The sequence below is a fragment of the Columba livia genome (genome assembly GCF_036013475.1).
Source record: "Columba livia isolate bColLiv1 breed racing homer chromosome W unlocalized genomic scaffold, bColLiv1.pat.W.v2 SUPER_W_unloc_5, whole genome shotgun sequence".
Taxonomy (NCBI): Eukaryota; Metazoa; Chordata; class Aves; order Columbiformes; family Columbidae; genus Columba; species Columba livia.
The window spans coordinates 2,094,265-2,116,107 of NW_027043000.1; the positions used below are offsets into that span (position 1 = coordinate 2,094,265).

At 44.2% G+C, this 21,843-nt stretch overlaps 1 long non-coding RNA gene across 1 annotated transcript; it reads right to left on the reverse strand.

The window, feature by feature from the left end:
* Nucleotides 1-11,012: 11,012 nt before the first annotated feature.
* LOC135577515 (uncharacterized) lies at nucleotides 11,013-21,324 on the reverse strand. The gene is made up of 3 exons (XR_010469299.1): nucleotides 19,115-21,324; nucleotides 14,428-14,578; nucleotides 11,013-13,307 (listed from the first exon to the last, which is right to left on the reverse strand). It is a non-coding gene; the product is annotated as an uncharacterized LOC135577515 (long non-coding RNA).
* Nucleotides 21,325-21,843: the final 519 nt, after the last annotated feature.

The window sequence follows — 21,843 nt, forward strand, 5'->3', positions numbered from 1 at the left end:
ATACAGCGGGTGTGTCTAAAAAGGGAGAAAGATGAGAAAATGTTTATTATGTTAGGGGCCAAAGCGACTAACGAGCCCTTGATAAAACTTAAAATAGGCCCCTCTCATGAAGAAATAACATTTTTAGTAGATACGGGAGCAGAAAGATCCACAGTACAGCAACTTCCTAAAGGATGCTCATTAAGTAGAAAAACTGCTTTTGTAGTTGGGGCAAAGGGAGAACCCTTCAAGGTCCCTGTTTTATGTGATGTAGAAATAGAATCAGAAAATCGAATTTGCCTTAATGATTCGTTGTTAGTTTCTGAAGCTGAGAATAATTTGCTGGGGAGGGACTTGATTGTAGCTTTAGGGCTGACCATAGGGGTCGAGCAGGGGGAGTTGAAAGTAAAGATTTATACCTTAACCTCGAATGATGAAACAGAGATCAATCCTGCTGTGTGGTCAGCCCCTGAAACCGTGGGAAAATTAGAAATAGAACCTATAAGGATAGAAGTAATAGACCCGGACACTCCAATTCGAGTGTGCCAATATCCTATTCCCCTGGAAGGAAGTAAGGGATTAAAACCTGTAATAGAAAGGTTGCTAAAACATGGCACCTTAGAGCCGTGTATGTCTCCCCATAATACCCCAGTCCTGCCAATCCAAAAGGCAGACGGGACATACAGACTCGTTCAAGATTTAAGAGCAGTAAACCAGCGAACTAAAACCCGATTTCCTGTAGTGGCAAACCCGTATACGTTATTAAATCAGATATCTCCCGAAAATATTTGGTATAGTGTAGTGGGCCTAAAGGATGCGTTCTGGGCTCGTCCTCTAGATGAAAATAGTAGAAATTATTTTGCATTTGAGTGGGAGGACCCTGACACGGGGAGACAGCAACAGTTAAGGTGGACTGTGCTGCCCCAGGGATTCACTGAATCTCCCAACCTGTTCGGACAAGCACTGGAAAAATTATTGTTAGAATTTGAATCACCTTTGGGGGTAAAACTCATACAATATGTAGACGATTTATTAGTTGCTGAAAAGGAAGAAGAAGCAGTGCGAACAGGGACTATTAGATTACTCAATTTTTTGGGGGAAAAAGGACTGAGGGTTTCAAAAAGCAAGTTGCAGTTCGTGGAGCCAGAAGTAAAGTATTTAGGACACTGGCTAGTGAAAGGGCAGAAGAAGTTAGACCCAGACCGAGTGTCAGGGATTATAGCCTTGCCTGCACCAAAAAGTAAGCGAGAAGTCAGGCAATTGCTGGGATTATTAGGATATTGTAGACAGTGGATAGAAGGCTATAGCGAGAAAGTAAAATTTTTATATGAGAAACTAGCAATGAACTCACTCAAATGGAGTGACAAAGATGAAGAACGTTTGAGAATATTAAAAAACTCTCTGATGACAGCCCCTGTTTTAAGTTTACCTGATGTAGGGAGACCATTTCAGCTTTTTGTAGAAACAACTAACCAAACTGCATATGGAGTACTGACCCAAGATTGGGCAGGGAGCAAGAAACCTATAGGGTATTACTCGAAATTATTAGATCCTGTAAGCCGAGGATGGCCTACATGCTTACAAGCTTTAGTGGCAGTAGCTTTGTTGGTGGAGGAAGCTAAGAAAGTATCATTTGGGGGGGAATTAACTGTTTATACCCCACATGATGTAAGAGGGATCTTACAACAGAAAGCAGAGAAATGGTTAACAGATAGCAGGATGCTGAAATATGAAACCACTCTCCTGAGCTCCCCTCGCTTAGAGCTGAAAACAACGGGAGCTAGGAATCCAGCACAATTCCTATTTGGAAATGTAGCTGAATCTTCTAAACATGATTGTGTGCAAGTGATAGAATTACAAACTAAAATCAGACCCGATTTAGAAGAAGAGGAATTAACAAAAGTAGAAAAGTATTTTATTGATGGGTCTTCGAGAGTGGTAGACGGGAAACGAAAATCAGGATATGCGATAGTAAATGGAAAAACTATGAGCGTTCTCGAGTCAGGATCTTTAAGCCCTGCGTGGTCGGCGCAGGCTTGTGAACTTTTTGCTCTATATCGAGCATGAAAACTTTTAAGAGGGAAAGAAGGTACCATATATACAGATTCCAAATATGCTTATGGAGTGGTGCACACATTTGGAAAGCTTTGAGAAGAGAGAGGGCTCGTTAACACTCAAGGAAAGGGGCTAGTACACCAAGAGTTAATAATCAGAGTGTTGCAAGCCCTGAGGGAGCCTTCAGTGATAGCAGTGGTTCATGTAAGGGGGCATCAGAGAGGAACAGAGTTAAGAATTAGAGGGAATAATTTTGCTGACCAAGAAGCCAGGAAAGCAGCAGTGCTACCTTTAAAACCAGTTGTTTTACAGCCTCTGAAAGAAGGATCAGAAAGTACGGGAGAGAAGTCATTCACTCCAAAAGAAATGCAAGAATTAGAAAAGATAGGAGCACAATTTAAAAATAATAAGTGGATATTACCAGATAATAGAGAAATGGTTCCAAAAAGTTATGCTAGGGTAATTTTACACCAGTTGCATCAGAGAACTCATTGGGGAACCCGAGCATTGGGTGATCAATTTCTTAAGTATTTTGGGTGTTTTGGGATATATGAACTAGCGAAACAAATCACCCACGGGTGCATGACTTGTCAAAAGATAAATAAAGGAAACATGAGGCGGGCCCAAGCAGGGGGAAGAAAAACTGCCTATAGACCTTTTGAAAGGATCCAAGTAGATTATACAGAACTTCCAAAAGTGGGACGGCACAAATATCTGCTAGTTATAGTGGATCAATTAACACACTGGATTGAAGCCTTCCCAGCAGCGAGAGCTAATGCTCTGTTTGTGGCCAAGATATTGTTAGAACAAATCATCCCCAGGTTTGGGATGATTTTGGCCATTGATTCAGATCAGGGAACGCATTTTACATCTAAAATACTAAAGGCTGTAGTATCTGCTTTAGGCATAGCCTGGGAATATCATACTCCATGGCATCCCCAGAGTTCCGGAAGGGTAGAAAGAATGAATCAGACTCTGAAACAACAACTATCTAAACTGATGATTGAAACTCAATTATCTTGGATAAAGTGCTTGCCTTTAGCTTTACTGAACATAAGGACAATGCCTAATTCAGACACTGGCTTTTCCCCTTATGAAATGTTGTATGGCATGCCGTTTACTCAGTGGATGCCAACATCCCCTCCTGAAATTGAAGCTTTATCTTTCCAACACTATGTGACAAAAATCAAACAAAAATCAAAATGAACTAAGAAAGAAAGGGATTTTAAATCAGACTCCGCCTTTAGGGTTTCCAATTCATAAACTACAACCTGGGGATAAAGTACTAATTAAAACCTGGAAAGAAGATACTCTAACTCCACGATGGGAGGGGCCTTTTCTTGTTTTGTTAACTACAGAAACAGCGGTTCGGACTGCAGAGAAAGGATGGACACACGCCTCTCGAGTTAAAGGACCCCTGACAGAAGAAAGAACCTGGAAAGTAACTCAAGGACCAGGGGAATTGAAATTGAAATTAACATGGGATCGGTGATGTAACTACTATCAGTATTGTTCATATGAATGTCCAGTATAAATGAAAATCAGAATGTCTTAATAGTTAAGCATGTTGAACTAAGTTGTATATGTAATTCTCTTATCTGTATTTGATGTTTAGGTTGTAATGAACTGTGATATAAGCATATCCACAAAGGGAAATTACCAACAGGATTGTGTAATAAGCATTTAAGAATAGAAGATAAGGAAACCAAAGCTAGGTTGAGAATTCTAACAGTCACTGGAAGAATACAAAAAGAATAGTGAAGAATGATGGGAGGTGTTTACTAAAGGGGTGTATGGGAATTTAGAGAGTCCACCAGTGATAGGAAGAATAGAGTGTAAAAAGAGAAATCAAATTTCGTGTTGTCCTGTTGCTCCTGGGAACTGAAGGCCAAGAGTTTGGAATACGATAAAAAGTCATCACCTTACGGCAAAAATAGGAAAGGCGGGGACACTACCCTTGCTGCTGAGAAGATGATGAACTCGGCTGCCAGCTGCAACCTGGTAGGCCAGAGAGGCAGAGGGTGTAGAAACCTGGACCTGATCCTCTTGCTAAGAGTGGTGACTTATTGTTCCCAACTTAGCCTGGCCAATCCCTGTACCAAGTGCTATGAGCGCGTGAGAATAGGACGACTGACACAATATGTTCTCAATTATCACACTCATGTTAATTCTGGATGTTATGATAGAACAAAATTGAAAAAATGTGAAATCCAAGGGCAGAAGTTATGGGTAGCAACTAATCTAGGGAAAGGTGGACTCGGTGTAGGCTCTGTCTCCTGCCCTAGGGGAGAACAGAGTATCTGTTTTTCACAAACTGGTATGTGGGGCTATTCAGATGGAGGGGGAGTGCAAGATCAGTATAAGGAGGAGTTAGTTAAGAGTGCTACTCAGGAATTGAAAAGAAGGCGAGAGAAACAGAAAGTGGTACAGAAAAGCAGTGATTGGTATGAAGAAATCAGGCAAAAAGACAAGCGATTACAATTACCAACAGTAGGGAAAAACCTGTTTATAGACCTTATGGAAAAGATAGCCTGGGAATTAAATGTCACATCATGCTGGATATGTGGGAGGTCTCAAATGGCAGAACAGTGGCCTTGGAGAGGAGAGAGTGTAAGCCCAGAAGGATTACTGGTATGGAACAGAATGCATGTAACTCGAGAAAAAAGACCAGAAGGATGGGTATTAAGTCACTTAATAATAGGGCAGATGTGCATATCAAGGGATGATGGTAAACGAGATTTTACTGAATACGTTGGACAAACCCCTTGTAAGTTAGTGTTGCGGGCAAATTCATAAAATACTTCTATTCCTCCCACTTGGTGGCCAGGTCCACCTAATGGATATTGGTCTCGAAATTGTAGCCTGGGAAATGAAACGATAGGCTGGAAGAATCAAAGCAAAGCAAACCCCTTTGAGGAAATTGGGGATTTAAGGAGATATTGGCAGAATCCTGGCTCTACCGATATAAACGAACCATGGAAAGCCCCTGATGGATTATTTTGGATATGTGGGAATAGAGCTTATAATGAGTTAATGCCTAGGTGGAGAGGGTCCTGTACAATAGGGATAATTCAACCAGCATTTTTCCTTTTACAAAAGGAAAAAGGGAGTCATCTGGGGAAACCTCTGTACGAAACTTTAAACAGAGAGAAGAGGGGTTTAATAAATGTCCCCATAGGAGGAACGCAAACTTGGAAAGCTGATGAATGGCCTGTGAAAAGGATAATTGAATACTATGATCCAGCCACCTGGGCCCAAGATGGAAGCTGGGGATACCGTACCCCAATATATATGCTAAACCGAATTATCCGGTTGCAAGCAGTGGTTGAAATAACAAGCAACTGGACAGCTGAGGCACTGAATCTTATAGCAAGACAATTGTCTCAGACCAGGGCTGCAGTGTACCAAAATCGGGTAGCCTTAGATTATCTTTTAGCTGAAGAGGGGGGCGTCTGTGGGAAATGGAATACTTCTGAGTGTTGTTTGGAAATAAATGATAATGGGGAAGCTATAATGAAAATAGCAGAGGAGATAAAACGAGTTGCACATGTACCAGTACAGAAATGGAATTCTATACTTACTAGCCATTGGTGGGATAACTTATTTGGGGGAGCCTGGTGGAAGAAAATAGGGTTCATGATATTATGCGCATTTCTGGGTTTACTGATGTACCATGTATGATCCCGTGCTTTATTCGGTTAATACATTCAGTAGTCCAAGGCATGCAAATCTCAGCTATGCCTATAGATCCTGAAATGGCAACAAAAGGAATGGGGCATAAATTGATGATTTTAAAAGATAACACCAAACTGGACCTAGCTGCCGCTAGGCAGGTGCTGGCTAACTTTGAGGCCAAAGCACGAATCAATAGGATAAAAAGAAAAAGGGGGAATTGTGAAAAATGTGGTTGTGATTCGTGCTAAGATGTTTCATGTTTACAGGTATAACCAAATAAGGCACGGACTCTGAACTTGGAAAAGGGAAAGGTGGTTAAGTTCTATGTAAAAAGTTATGAAACTTGTTTAGGAAGTTATATTGATAGAGCGAACTAACATTTTAAGGGTTAAGCAACTATATAATAAGGGCCTACTAACAAACTAACATTTTAAACCACATAATCAATATCTAGTTTAGAGCTGTATGTAACTAATTGTGCTAAAAAAAAAAAAAAAAAAAGCAGGACTTCATTAAATGCCGAGATAAGAAGTTTTACAGCACCAGCTGCAACCTTGAGGAGACAAGATAGCCAAGATTTACAGCAAAAAGGAGGCACCAGTCTGGTTCCAGTCGGTTTGGTAGCTTGGATTCCAGCCAGTTCCTCCTAATGAGCCAAAGGTAAAAAGTCCACTGTGATGAAGCTGAAGGAGCCTTCATCCAAAGACCCCTAAAGACCCTTCCTCAAATTCACCAAGTGACATTGCACAGGTGCAACAGGGGAGGATCAAGGAGGGGAATATGTAAATGGTTATCTGAGACTCATTTTAATAAAAGGCGGGAAAGGTCACGAATATGTATAGGCGTTTCGGAGGTCATTATGAATATGTAATACCATACGGTATTTAAGCATATTTCTTATTCTTAAAAGTGTGAGTGTTGGGTGGAGTGAATCCCCCGCGCACCCAGCGCTGTTTTGCTTATGCTCTAATGAACACGTGTGTAAGGAATACAAGGAATTGGATTAAACGTTGTTTATCCATAGAAAAAGCATAATTATTTCAAGGCTATATTTATATATATATATATTTATATATAAGGCCATATTTACATACAAAGCACCTATTACCATATCAATAAACATTCTTTGGAACCACTCTGACAGCAGAGGTAAGAACAGGAGTTAGCCTGTTAGTACCTCAGCAATGGTTTCCAACAACTTAAAAAAAAGCCACAAGACTCTGTTTCTAGAATGTTTTCCTCATCTCGCATTAGACTGGATGACATTTTCATATGTCATCACCTGTAGGTCTCTGGTAAGTGGCTGCTTCCAGTTACGACAGAGGGAGTTTAGAAGCTCTGTAATTAAGTAACTTAAGCATTTTTGAAAACTCGCTGAAGCCTCGTTTTGTCAGCAACTGGCTTATGCATTGAGATTTAACAACTCATACATATGCTTAAAATATGTGTGTTTTTTCTAGGAATTAAAGTTTTGAGATTGCTAATTTCAGCCAATAGAGCAGCATGTGGATAATTTCATGTTTTGGTCAAAACAAAATTGTGTAAAAATAATACTTAAAATGCATGTTAAAAACATCACTGTAAGCATTTATTCTAATCTTTAATGGTCCTTTTTATTTAGTATAATCATCCTTTTGAAGATGATTTACTTATCTCCATGGAAACTCTCACTTACAGTACGCCTGACAGTAAGAACTTCGTAAAGCTTCAATATTTACGTGCTGTGTATTTATACTTAGTCAAACATGCAACTGGTGGAAGTTATATAACATTTGATGGCAGAAGATGCTGAATTTTGTACACTTTGGTGTGGCCTTTCATATGTAAACTTTGAGGCATGCATGTAATACCTGGAGATTTTCTTTATATGCACCATTTTGGTCTATTGCGTGCTCTGTTTTAGACAACAGAAAAGAGTTATTAGCAAAGTTCAGGATAACAATGGTTAATATTTAGATGACTTGTAAGAAGAAGAATCAAAGTGAAGAAGACTGAGAGGAAACAAAGGATTGACACCTTCCTGTATAACCTCATCTAGGTGTTCCTGCTCCGGCAGGGGGATTGGACTAGATGATCTTTTGAGGTTCTTTCCAATCCCTAACATTCTGTGATTCTGTGAATGGAGGTATTAGCAGGAAGTTGATACACATGAATGGACTGTGTAATTTCCTTTCCGCTTAGTATTCTGAAAGCTGCTCTGATAAGTTTCTCTTATGTCAAATGCCAGGGGGATCTGGGTGGATAGTCTCTTTAACTTTTCATTGAATGTTTCAGTGGTTAGCATAAATCTGTACCACATTGTGCTATGTCATATTTTTCCAGTGTTTCATTATAAATGTTGATCCATTATAGAGTTGACAATGCTTATGCAGAGTTGATTGGGGAAAAAAAAAAAAAAAAACCTGTTGTTCTAAAATACTTTCCTCGGGGTTTTAGTAGGACTAATGACTCAGCGTCCTGGTGGCTTTACAGGGAAATGAAATGTTCTTCCAGTTGTTATTATCACTGAAGTGATGATTATGTTTTGTAAGTTACTTTATCAATTCTTGTAAAGTAGAACTTACCACACGTACACGTGATGTACTACCACAGTACCAAGCCTTATCTAATCATTGCACCAAATATGATTTACCTTTTAAAGGCTTTTACAGACTGGGAAAATTGCATTTAATAGCATTTTGTATACGTTGTCCATCAAGAGAAGGAGAGGGTGGCATACAGCACTGTAATTCACAACCGTTGATTTGTATAGACTGGCTTATACTTCTGGTTTACTAACCTCTACTCAGTATGGAATTAATATGGATCTCAGTCCTGTCAAGCCTTAACTATGGCTTTAACTAACGTTGTTTTTGTTTTGTTTTGACTGACTTCTCAATTAACTTAGAAGTACAATTTTCTCTTGGCTTGTTTACCCATGAGGTTTTGCTTCTACAATTGTTTTGGAGGCTGTTCAGATTTGATAATGTGTTGTTACTATGTAATATGTTCTTCCTAAATGTTTATGTTTGTTAGAATGATACTGGGTGTATATATAGTGCTATAAGAAAAGCTGTGTTTATACTGATCTCTCTTGTTATTTCTAGGACCAAAATCATGGGAAGATGTGTCAACCGAGGACCTTAGAAAATGGCAGGAGGAAGTACTTGAGGTAGCTATTAATGTAGTCCTACTATGCAGTTTGTAGTAATGTTTCTTTTTCCTTCATATATATCATCTATAGGAATAAATTCAAATCTCGCTGTGCCATCTCATAATTTTTTTTTTTTTACATGTGTACTTTTGGATCTCATCAGAATATTGTCATTGAAGTTAACAAGCATTGAATCAATTTATCTTGGTTCAGGGGTAATCAGCTCTTCAATTCCAGAGGGCTTACTGGTTTCATTATTAGATTTTTTTTTTTTTTTCCCCTCCAAAATAATGCTGAAGTAATTAAAGTATCTTTGCAGTCTCAGCACTTGCTGTCTCTGCCAGACTAAAGACATTACTGTTGTGTGATCTGTATTATTTTATTCTGAGTACTTACATTAAGCAAGCAGTTACTTCTTTTTCCTGAACTCCCTCATAAGAACTCAACAGTGAATTTATTCTAAATCTCAGTGTTTCTGCCGTAACTGCCAAAAGTCACCTTGTTGCTACATTCCTAATATCTGCCTAAAAAGCTAAGTTATGTGGTGTGCCGTGGTAGTTAACACAGAAGCTGTTTGGAACCCCACAGAGTGAGGGGACAAAGGGTAAAATTCAGTCTTGGGAAACAAGAGAGTAGCTAATGGAGAGAGCAAAGGGGCTGTATTTCCCTTTCCTTTTCCCCTCCTGGGTAATACCTTGTGCATCATCTACTAATCCTTGCTGCACAACTTTACAGACTAAATACATTAAGGACTGTAAGAGGAATTATCTGTCTTAGCCAGGGCCAAGGTAGCTAAAGCTTACATTCTTGTAGCGATTTTAACAGCAATAGTATGACAAGAAGTAAGTGATCAGATAACTTTTAACACATATAGTATTTGTGGCTTTTCTGATCAGGCCGTGGGAAACCTGATGGAAATGGAATTATTATTTAGGAAGTGCCTAGTTGTGAGATGTACCAAAGTAAACAAAGGCATCCATTAATTACTATTCTAATATTCTTCTGATGTTTCTTCTTTTCCTGTTTCTAATTGCAGTGTAACAGAGGAAGTGAAAGGAATGCAGGTAAAGTGTTTAAGAAAATAAGTGCCGTAGATTATCTTATCCAAAGAGTCTTGACTTAATAGAAGACATCCTGGTTTTATGCCAAACTCTCTAGGATACTCACTGTTTTTAGTGGGGAGAACCACACAAAACCAATAATGTTCATAATTAAAAGCTTCAGTTAAATATATCTTCCCTAGCATAACTTCCCAGAGAACCTACTCCAATTTTAAGAACTTAGAGCAAATGTTAATTTCATGCAAACCAGGCTTCATTCTTAATTGATCCAGATAGAATGCAGTCCTTCCTAGAAGTTTGTGTCAACACTTCAGATAGTAGATTAAAGAGGCTGTACTTAAAAGAAGAAATTTGTTAACTCCGTGTTTTCTATAAAGGTTGCATTTAGTGGTACTTTCATTATTTTATTGTTTACTCTGAACAGTGTTCATGGAGACCAAGTGAGTTACTTGTACTGCATCAAAAAACTTGCCTGTTATATGTGGGCAAAGGTTTGTGTTCTGTGGCTGCTACAGTCATTAATGAGGGAAATAAAGAACAGGAGAGCTACAGAGTCAAGAGTGAAAATTGTTACTCCTGGAGCAGGCCACCTGGTGTTGCCTTGGCAAGCTTGGACAATTTAAAGCTCTCTGAACATTTCAAATATTATCTTCCTTCAACTGATGACACAGATGCCACCTGCATCACTGGATCCTTCAGACACTGTGGCACCTGCCGCTCTGTATGACCTTGAGCATGTTGGAAAGGTCAAAACTTCTCAGAATCAATTCCATTAGGTCCTCATCTCTTTCCACACTGTGGATAAATTCTTCTAGAGTGAGCTCCCCTAAAAGGAAATCAAATACCTCTTTGGAGCTGAGGGTTAGCCCCCAGCCCCACGCTCCTTCTCACCTCTAGCCCAGCTCAACGCAAGTGCTCATCTGATTCCAAAGGCGGCCTGCAAAGCAAGAAGGAAACGCTTCACTAATTCACCAGAAAAGGCCATGCTCCTTAACAATGAGCAGCGCCCCACCTTCTCAGCGGCTGGTTGGTGTGTGCCTTCACCCCTCTGGGCTTGTGTCCAGCACCTGCAAAAACAAAACAAAGGCACATCCTCAAACACTGCCCAAAAGCACAGCTTGCCCCCAGCCAGTCTCACCTCCCGCTCCTTTACCTTGGCTGCTGCCCCATTTGGCCCCAGCCCTTTGGGCTGCCACCTCAACCACGTGGAGGCTCAGGCACCATCTGTGAAACACAACCAAAGGATGCTCATACCTGCACCAGCAACACAACCCCTAAAACCAAGCAGCTGCTTCAGCCCTGCACTCAATGCTCACCTCCTCCGAATAGCTGCAGGGCTGATACCCACATTTCCTCACTGTTTTGTTTAATAGGTGTGAAGCAATCAAGCGAATTTATACAGAGGCACCTGGCACACCTTCCCTCTGACACAGCTCACCAACCCACCTTCTTACAGTGCTCCACCCACCTCCTCTGTCGCTCTTTTGTGCACATGTTGTCCCCTGGCCTCTGAAAAAACGTGCATCAAACAAGTCACCCAGATGCTGACAATCAAGAGATCAACCATTCCAGAGGTCTGCTTTCCAGTTAGAAACACCGCCTGGAGTCCAGCTACAGCCTGCCATTCAAAAAACAGTCCAAACATTAAGACCCACCCATACAAGCCTTAACACCTTACAGATTAAACAGCCTTCCATCCCACCAAACAGCCCCTCCCAGAAGGCTCCGATCCTTTTCATAAAATGCTGCGGAAGCGACTGCCCAGACTCCCTGCCCACAGCTGCTCCATCCCAAATAACTGCACAACCTTTGCCTACACAATCTATGCATATCAACCTATTAACAACCACGGACGCTTAGCGCTATTCCACCAGCCACGACTCAACGCCTCCAGGCAGAGCTGTTCCAAGCCAAACGCGCACGTGCACGCAGTCCCTTAAACTGGATGGCTAGAAAGCAGAGCTGCCAACGCAGCCCAGAACGACACCATAAAACACAGTCGACTGGAAAAGTCCAAGGCGCAAGACCCATCCAAGCTTTCGGCTCATTAAGCAAGAACACCAGCTCCCAATTGGCACTAGGCCAATCAGCACTGGCATTCCAGAGCCCAGGAACGCACCTGAGAAGACTACCCTGCCCCTCGAGCACAACAAGTGCCAGCATCGTCTAACAGGCGCAAGGCAGGCTTCGTAAACTACTCAACAGTGCAGACACACAGGCTGGAGCAGCCCTGCCCAGCACAACCTGGCATCATGCTGAAATGTTCCCTGCCCCGTTTTCCTGCCTAAAGGGGACTGTTCCGGGATGGCCCTCTCCCCATGTCAACTTTCAATATATTCATCAATGACTTGGATGAGGGAAGAGAGTGTACTATCAGCAAGTCTGCTGATGACACAAAGCTCAGAGGAGTGGCTGATACGCCAGAAGGCTGTGCTGCCATCCAGTGACAACTGGACAGGGAAAAATTTAATGAAATATAACAAGGCAAAGTGTAGAGTCTTTCATCTGGGTAGGAACAACCCCAGGTTCCAGTATAGGTTGGGGAATGACCTATTAGAGAGCAGTGTAGGGGAAAGGGACCTGAGGGTCTTGGTGGACAGCAGGATGACCATGAGCCAGCACTGTGCCCTCGTGGCCAGGAAGGCCAAGAGCATCCTGGAGTATATTAGAAGGGGAGTGGTTAGTAGGTCCAGAGAGGTTCTCCTTCCCCTCTACTCTACCCTGGTGAAACCCCATCTGGAATATTGTGTCCAGTTCTGGGCCCCTCAGTTCAAGAAGGACAAGGAACTGCTGGAGAGAGTCCAGCATAGGGCAACAGATATGATTAAGGGAGTGCAGCAACGCCCTTATGAGGAAAGGCTGAGGGAGCTGGGTCTCTTTAGTTTGGAAAACAGGAGACTGAGGAGTGACCTTATTCATGTGTACAGATAGATAAAGGGTGAGTGTCACGAGGATGGAGCCAGGCTCTTCTCGGTGACAACCAATGATAGGACAAGGGGTAATGGGTACAAACTGAAACACAAAAGGTTCCACTTAAATTTGAGAAGAAACTTCTTCTCAGCAAGGGTGACAGAACACTGGAACAGGCTGGCCAGGGAGCTTGTGGAGTCTCCTACTCTGGAGGCATTCAAGACCTGCCTGGACACCTTCCTGTGTTACCTCATCTAGGTGTTCCTGCTCCGGTGGGGGGCTTGGACTAGATGATCTTTCACGGTCCCTTCCAATCCCTAACATCCTGTGATTCTGTGAACTTTAAACCCCTTCCTGCAATTCCCAGTCCCCCCAGCCCCTGTCCCTCCACTTAGCTTTCAGAGGGCTAAGGGACTATAACCATCCTCAAGAAAGGAAAACACCACATGGGCTAAGGGGGACCTTCCTGTAATTGCCAGGTGCGTCTTCAATATCTGCAATAAAGGGATATAAAACAAATAAATAAAAAATAAAAACAACAACAAAACATACCACACATACTAAGCAAAGCAAAAGCCAAACCAAGCCCGCTGACAAGCATCCTTTCTGTCATATATGCTACTGAACCCGGCTTGGTTCTGAAGCTCTTACCTCAAATAGACACCTCTGCTTCTCCAGCTCAGAACCTGCAAACTACTGCAGGAACAAAGGAACAGCAGAACACCAACAGCAAAGCAGCCCAGGAGCAAAATGAGCTCCCTCATGAGAGACTGTGGCTCATATCGCCAAGGCCTCCTCCCCCCCACCCCCTTACCCCAATCACCTGGACCTTTACTGGAAATGACAACACCTGCCCTTTTCCTACAACTACATCTATCACATCTGCAATGTGACTGAGTAAGGATTTAAATTTCAGTTTTCTAGGGCAGAGAGAGAAAAAGATATCATACTAAGCTGTATAAAAAGCTAGCTCATTAAATGCAGTAACTATATTATTATTGACATTATGTACTTACATTTCTTTAAAAAAAATTAATCAAAATGCTATTGCATTACACTGAATTTCTAGCAAGACCACACATCCTACCTAACTTCTACCAGAACTATGTTCTGGGAAGGACTGAAGGACAGAGCAGACTTAGATTCCATAAGAATCTCTTCTAAAAAGTAAACTAGGGCTTGCCTTGCCTCTCCAGGACTCCCAAGGCCTCCCCTCATCTTCCAGGACTCCCCAGACCCTCCCTCCCTAGGTAGGGCCTCATCTCCCTAGGGCTCCCTTGAGATCCACAGTCCTCCCCAGGGCTCGCCTTGATTCCTCAAGGCACCCAAGTTCTCCCCAGGGCTTGTCTCGTTTCCCCAGGGCTCCCAAGGCCTCACTTGATCTGCCTTGGTCTCCCCAGGACTCTGCAATGCTCTCCATGGGTCCCCCAGGGCTTGTCTGTATTCCCCAGGAATCCCCCCTTCTCCCAGGGACTCACTTCCATTCCCCAAGACTCTCCAGTCCTCCCCAGGTCTCCTCCATTCTCCCAAGGGCCACGGTCCCCCAAAACTCATCTCAGCTCCCCAGGTCATGCCGAGGTTCCCCCAGTCATCCTCAGGGCTCCTCGTCAGCACCTTTCAGCTCCTTATTCCTCCTCAGGGATCGTGCTGGCTCCCAAGGATTCCCCATCTTCCTCTCTGACACCGCACGCTAACTCGCCTTCTTACTGCATTCAGTTCACCTCCTCTGTCGCTTTTTGGTGTGCATCATCATCATCTTCTTCTTCTGAAAAAGATCATTCAACAAGTACGGTACGTGAAAGTGGCGAATAAACTGGTAAAATATGGTACGTGAACCACTAAAAACGTGACAAAAACACAGGTAAAATACAGCAGCCGTAAAGCTAAAACTGTGGTGAACACACAGATAACATACGGTACTTCCACCGCTAAAAATATGAAAATATACAAGTAAAACAGGATAGCTGCACCACTAAAAATACGGCAAATATACAGATAATATACGGTAGCTGCACCAATAAAAACTGGGGAATATACAGGTAAAATACGGTAACTGCAAGACTAAAAATGTGAAAATATGCGGGTAATATACAGAAGCTGCACCGCTAAAAATTCAGAGAATATACAGGAAAAATATGGTACATTAACCACTAAAATTGTGACGAATATACAGGCATATAATGGTAGCTGTAGCGCTAAAAGTGTGCCGAACGTCCCAGAAAAACACGGAAGCTACACCGCCAGAAATGTGGCAAACATATGGGTGAAATATGGCAGCTGCACCGCTGAAAAGGTGGCGAATATACAGGAAAAATACAGCACCTTCACCACTAAAAATGTAAAAATATACAGGTAATATACAGGAGCTGCACCGCTAAATATATGGTGAATGTATAGGAAGAATATGGTACCTGCACCGCTAAAACTGTGATGAATATACAGGTAATATACGGCAGTTGCACCGCTATCAAACGTGGTGACTATACAGGTAAAATACTGTACACGCACTACTAAAAATGTGGTGAACATACGGGTAAAATACCGTAGCTGCACCAATAAAGAAGTGGGGAATATACAGGTAAACTATGGTAACTGCACCACTAAAACTGTGATGAATATACAGCTAAAATATGCTACTTCCACCGATAAAAATGGGGAGACGATACTAGCAAAATACAGGAAACGCACTACTAAAAATGCGGCAAATATACAGGTAAAATACGGTAGCTGAACCAATAAAAAACTGGTGAATATACTGGTAAAATATACAGGTAAAAAACTGGTGAATATACAGGTGAAAAAGCTGCATGGCTTACAATGTGAAGAACATACAGGTAAAACACGGTAGCTGCATGGCTAAAATTTTGTCGAATATACAGGAAATATACGGTAAACACACTGCTAAAAATGTGAAAAGATACAGGTAAAACACGTTACCTGCACCGCAAAATATGTGGAGGGTATACAGGCAATATACGGGACCTACACTGCTAAAAATTTCACGAAGATACAGGTAAAATACAGGACAGGAACCACTGAAATTGTGGCGAATATACAGGTAAAATACCGTAGTTGCACCGCTAAAAGTGTGATGAACATACAGGAAAAATATGGTAGCTTCAGCACTAAAAATGTGGCGATAAGGATGTCATCCATGTATTGAATGATTGTCGTGGTCGGGTCACTGCGCCAAACTGGTGTCAGCGCCCGATCCACCGTGATCTGGCAGATGGTAGGCGAGTTGATCATTCCTTGAGGCAGCACTTTCCACTGGAAGCGTAGGTTAGGACGTTGACTGTTTGGAAACACGATAGAGAAAGCAAACCGCTCCTTGTCTTCTTCATGTGAAGGTATTGAGAAAAAACAGTCTTTAATATCAAGAACGGCACAAGGTTGCCCCTCTGGTATCATAGAGTTCATGGGCAGCAACGTTTGAACAGGACCCATTGGTTGAATTGTCTTGTTTACTTCACGCAGATCATGGAGGAGACGAAACCCTTCACCGGTTCGCTTGGGTATTACAAAAACAGGAGTGTTCCAAGGGCTGGTAGAAGGCTCTATGTGACCCCGTTGCAGTTCGCGGTCGACTAACTCGAGAAGAGCATCCATTCGAGGCTTTGATAGGGGCCACTGCTCGACCCACACTGGATCGGACGATTTCCATGTCAGTTTGATCGGTGGAAGTGGGTATGCGGCAGTGGCCCTCACGGTAAATTTGTCACCCTGGTTTTCAATAGGGCTAAAGCGTCCCTTCCCAACAGGGGTGGGACTCCTGGCAAGACATACGGGAAGAGAATAATGTTTTTTTCCGGTCCCTTTTCTGTGTGAATTGTGATTGCAACCAATTGAACACTCTTCCGAGCTCAGGTTAGTCCCCCAACTCCACCCACCATTGGAGCATCTTCCAGTTCCCAACACGGAGGCCAGTTTGCCTCAGGGATAACTGTAACGTCTGCTCCGGTATCGATCAAGAAGGGGACACTAATGGTGGTGCTATTTGGGGTATTATAAAGGGAGCAGATCCCCCACACCACTGGCGGGCTATCACACGTTACGGCCAGAGCCACCCTGGGGTCTCGCCCCCAGGGGGTGGTGCTTGCTGTCCCTGAGATGAAGGCAGGTTTGGCTGGACAGCCGGTTGTGCTGTAACGTTGGTCACCTCTTGAGGGGGCAGTGGATTCAGGGGAACCAGTTTTTGGGGCACCGGGTTTGGAAGCACTGGGTTCGGGAGCACCGCACTCCATGTGGGGTTGGCGTAATTGGGCCGCCTCATATCCCAAGTGGGAGAGGTCTGTGCACGGCCCAATTGCCCTCTCCCCCACCCGTTTCCCTGGGTCTTAGATCTGCATTCCCTGGCGAAGTGCCCCCTCTTTTCACAGGCCCAGCACGGTCCTTTGGGTCGGTTTTGGTGTGAGGGGAGCGCTGTTGATGGATTTGACGGATCCCCCAACTGAGGGCAATTTGCTGTGACATGGCCTGCCTGGCCACATTTAAAACATACCATCATGTTAGTTATTGCGGTGCGAACAGATGCCTGGATCGGGGCTAGGTGCTCTTCTTTCGCAACATGTTTAATCATGTCCGCGATGCTGGACCCTGCTGGCAGTGATCGCAAAATATCTTTGGTCGTTGAATTGCACTGCTGGTGTAGGCATTCTGCTGCGACTGGGCCCTTTGCCTCCGAAGGCAGTGTCGAGGAGTCGATCGCTGCCTGGAGGCGATCTACAAATTGCGTGAAGCTCTCGCTTTCACTTTGTTTTATTGTTGACCATGGCGATGGTTTGGCAATAATTCTACAGGCTGTGTGAATAGCCTCTCTGGCTGCACGTGTAGTTGCCGTGACTTCTTGGGCCCGCAAGCCCTGGGCCTGTAACTGGGGGGTGATCATTGTTGGATCCGAGCCCATTAGCCGCTGCAGGTTAGAACCATGTAGCGGGTGATCCGCCCCAGTTACTTGGGCCAGTTGTTTCGTACAGTTGTCCTCCCATTCTTGTTTAAAAACGATCATCCCTGCTCAGTCAAAGAACAGCCTACAGGCTTGTTTAATATCAAACGGGAGCATGTTGTCTCCCCCAAAAACACCGTCTATGAGGGTGGAGACCATGACAGAATTAAGCCCTTTATCTGCGATGGCTTTAACAATCGCTTGTATATCCTTAGGGTTTATCGGTGTGTGAACCCTTTGTCCCCCGTCCGACATGCGGACCGGGAATGCCATCACGGCCGATGGGGCCCAGTTGGCACACGCTATCTTAATCTTCCTCCAATCCGTAAGAGGAATTTTTTCCCCTCGCGGTTCCGCTTTATTTCAGAAGGGGATATTTTTGCTTTTAATTCTGTTTGTCTCCATTTCCTCCTCCGAATATGAATCCGTATCTGAATCGGAGTCGGAACTCGACTGATCAGTCACTTCCGTATCTGATCTGGAACCGGAACTTGACTGACCGGTTACTTCCGAGTTCCGGCCCAGCCCACCACCCTTGTGGGCGGGCCGCTCTCTGCTCCGGTCCCGCCCACTACCCTTCTGGGCGGGCCGTTCCCTCCCTCTTGGCTCGCCCCGCCTTCTGCTCGGGGAGGTGTCCATCCCCCAGTGGCACCTCTCCAGATGAACACCTTGGTCGGCTCTCCGCCCCTTGTCCATGCCTCCACTGCCCCCAAAGCTATTTTCTCTATTGTTCTCTTCCACCCGCTCGCACGCGCCAGCCAGGTCCAAAACTACCTCCACATTCCCGCCAAGAGCATCTTCGTCCCGCCCCCCGCCCACGCGTTGGGGGCCATCTTGGGGGGCATATGGCGGGGGTCTCGTCCAGACTTCCTCAGACCCTGGTTTCTCAGCGGCGCACCTGGCTTCCTCAACTAACCCTCCCCAAAAGGATTTAGCTCACTCCTGCGCCTCCGTGAGTGGGTCGGGGTTCGGGGATTGGGGGGGGGTTTCGCCCTCTCGCAGATCTTTGGGCTCAGCAGTATCGTCATTATCTGGGGGGTGCGGGGTCTGCGTAGCCGCCCCGACCCCCAGTTGCGGGGTGGCCCACAAGCAAGCCTGTGCTGCCTTCCAGGTCTCCTGCGCCTGCATGGCCTTCCGCAGGGCCTGTACAACTTTCCTCCACGACTTAAGGTTTTTCCCACAGCCCGAGGACATCGTTTCCTCGGCAAACGCTTTAGTGCACTTGTCCCACGCCTCAGGGTGGAGAATATCCACCGGCTGGTCAATGACCCCGATTTGCAAAAGCCTCGCAACTGCGAGAGTAAAGTCTTTAGGCTTACAATCAATACCCCATTGCTTATGTAATTGAGATACGACCTTCACGAGGGCTTCCATCCTCCTCGCGGCTCCGGAAGCGTCCTCCTCGCCAGGCTGGTCCTACCGCTCCGGCCGCTGTTCACCTGAGTCCAAGCGATTTTCCCGGGTTTCGGCACCACTTGTTGCCTCTAGGAGGCAGTAGCGACCTGGTTCAGGAACAGCACGGCGACCAACCCCAGGTCGCTCGGTCCATCAGCTCGCAGACACCAATGTGGTGGATGGCAAATGGCGTTTATTGGCAGGTAACACAGGTTTATATACCTTGAGTTTACAACGTCACTTCCGTTTGCTTACATCACACACTCCTACCTGTCTAGGGAGGGGCTACTACCTTTCCGTACAGCGCGAGATCTTCCGGCCGCCAGACCCTAATTACCTACACCCGGATTACCCTCCATGGTGTTTCACAGGCTTTCTTCACTCTAGAATGATGAATCCAGGCATTCTGTTCTCTAATATTGGTAGCAATGAAGGATATCAGGAGGTCTTGAAACGGACCTTCCTATTATGATTCCAAAGTTCTCTGCAAAAGACTTCACATACACATAAATAAAATGTGGCCCTCTATCAGAGGATATAACAGCTGGAACTCCAAACCTTGGTGTTATTTCATGGATCAATGTTCTAGTCACCTCCTAAACTTTTGCTGTCCTGGTAGGGAATGCTTCTGGCCAACCTGAAAAAGTATCAGTTAATACCAACAAATATCGGTACCCCCCTTTTCCTGGGAGTTCTGAAATCTCAATTTGCCATTGTGGTCCAGGCGCATTCCGCTTCCCCATTTGACCCATTTCTAGCTTGGGCATATTTTTGGGATTAGTCTGGAGGCAAAGATCACACTGCTGTCACCTGTTTTACAGTGACATACAAATTTCTAGCTCCTTTTTCCCTAATCAAATGTTTGCATAGTGAGTGGTTCTACTCCCCAAAATCCTTTCTTATGTTCTTCCCTTACTAAAGGCCAAACTAGGTGAAAGGGGACAATAAGTTTTCCCTGGGGGATGTGAACCCACCCTTCCTTATTATATGATTCCTCTAAATCTATGATGAGTTTCGATTCTCTTTAGTATACTCTGGCTTACCTTTTAAAGAGACCTGCCCACCAAGGACTAGAGCACTTTCTGTTTTTACCTTTTGCTTAGCCGTTTGTTTTTCCTCTCTGTCCGACAGCCTTTTCTGGTTCCGAGCTCACTTTCTGGTGTGCCTTAATATGCATGGTTGCCATTTTCTTAGGAAGTTGAACTGCTTCCGGTAGTTTCAATATCTCCTCCGCACGTTTGATATGTTTGCCTTGAGAGTTCAAAAGTCCCTTTTCTTTCCAAATTGCTCTGTGCACATGCACAAGCCTCACGGTTAGCTGCTTCCGTTTTCAGAGTTTTCAATAGGAATGTCTTTTAGATCTGGTCGATTGGATTATGTTGCTTCGATGGTCTCCAGGCGGTCATGATGAACTGGTTCTCCAAAGTTACCACTGAGGAAAGAAGCTGGGTTGACAATGTTAGTGACGATAATTTCTACACCATCTTGTTAGACACTGTGTGGGATGCTAGCACAGTCATTTTCTGACCCATGGTAAATCTCCAGGCCTCCTGTATATTCAGTACCACTGCGGCAACTGCCTGCAGGCATCCAGGCCACCCCTTTGCAGTTGCGCCTAACTGTTCGGAGAAATAGGCCACTGCTCGTTGATATGGGCCAAGATCCTGTGCCAATATACCCAAGGCTATTCCCTGTTTCTCATGAAAGAATAGGAAAAATGGTTTACTCACATATTGGAGTCCTAGAGCAGGGGCTGACATCAAAGCCTTTTTAAGTTCTTTAAAGGCTCGTGTGGCTTCCTTATTCCGTTGCAGGTGTTTCTGGTCCATACGGTCCAGGTCATGCACATCTCCTTGGTTCTAGTAGCGATTAAAATGTCATCCACATATTGTAGCATCTGTCCCTCATCAGACGAGGCTTCCCAGGATTCAAAATCTTTAGCAAGCTGATTTCCAAATATTGTCGGGCTATTCGTGAATCTTTGTGGCAACACCGTCCATGTGAGCTGGGTTTTCCATTTATTTTTAGGGTTCTCTCATTCAAATGCACGTATTGTCTGGCTAGCTTCATGGAGAGGGAGGCAAAAGAAAGCATCTTTTAAATCTAAAATGATAAACTGTCGAGGGTTAAGATTGCGGGGTGACAATAAAAACCTGGCAGATGTATTGTTAACCCCCTCTCTCCCCCCCTCCCCACACTTCCCCCTCCCTCTCCCCCCTTTTCACTAAGGAGAGGCAATTGGGAGGAAAAGAAGCACAGAGTGAAGAGAGTTGGAAAAAATTAAAGATGTTTTACTAATGCTACTGATAAGAACAGAGAAAATAATACAAAATATACAAAACCAATCTTGAAAGTCTCGGCAACTGCAGAGCCGGCACCCGAAGTCCTGGATTAGACTCTGCAGCCAATCGGAGCTGGATTCAGTCTCTCACCAGGCCTCAGCTCGCAGGGACGACTAGCAAGGTCCTCTACTAATGTCGGCCATAAGCAGAAGGGAAAAGGGAAAAGCACCCGAGATCCTCGTGATCTCCCACTTTTATATGAAGTATTCACGTGAATGGAATGTTATACCCAGTTGGTCAGTTTCTTGGTCTCTTTCTTCTCGTCGCCCCTCTCGCGAGATGTCCATCTGTGCTTATCATTAAGTTTGCATTCCATTGATAGGTTTACCAAAACATGTGTCTGGTGCT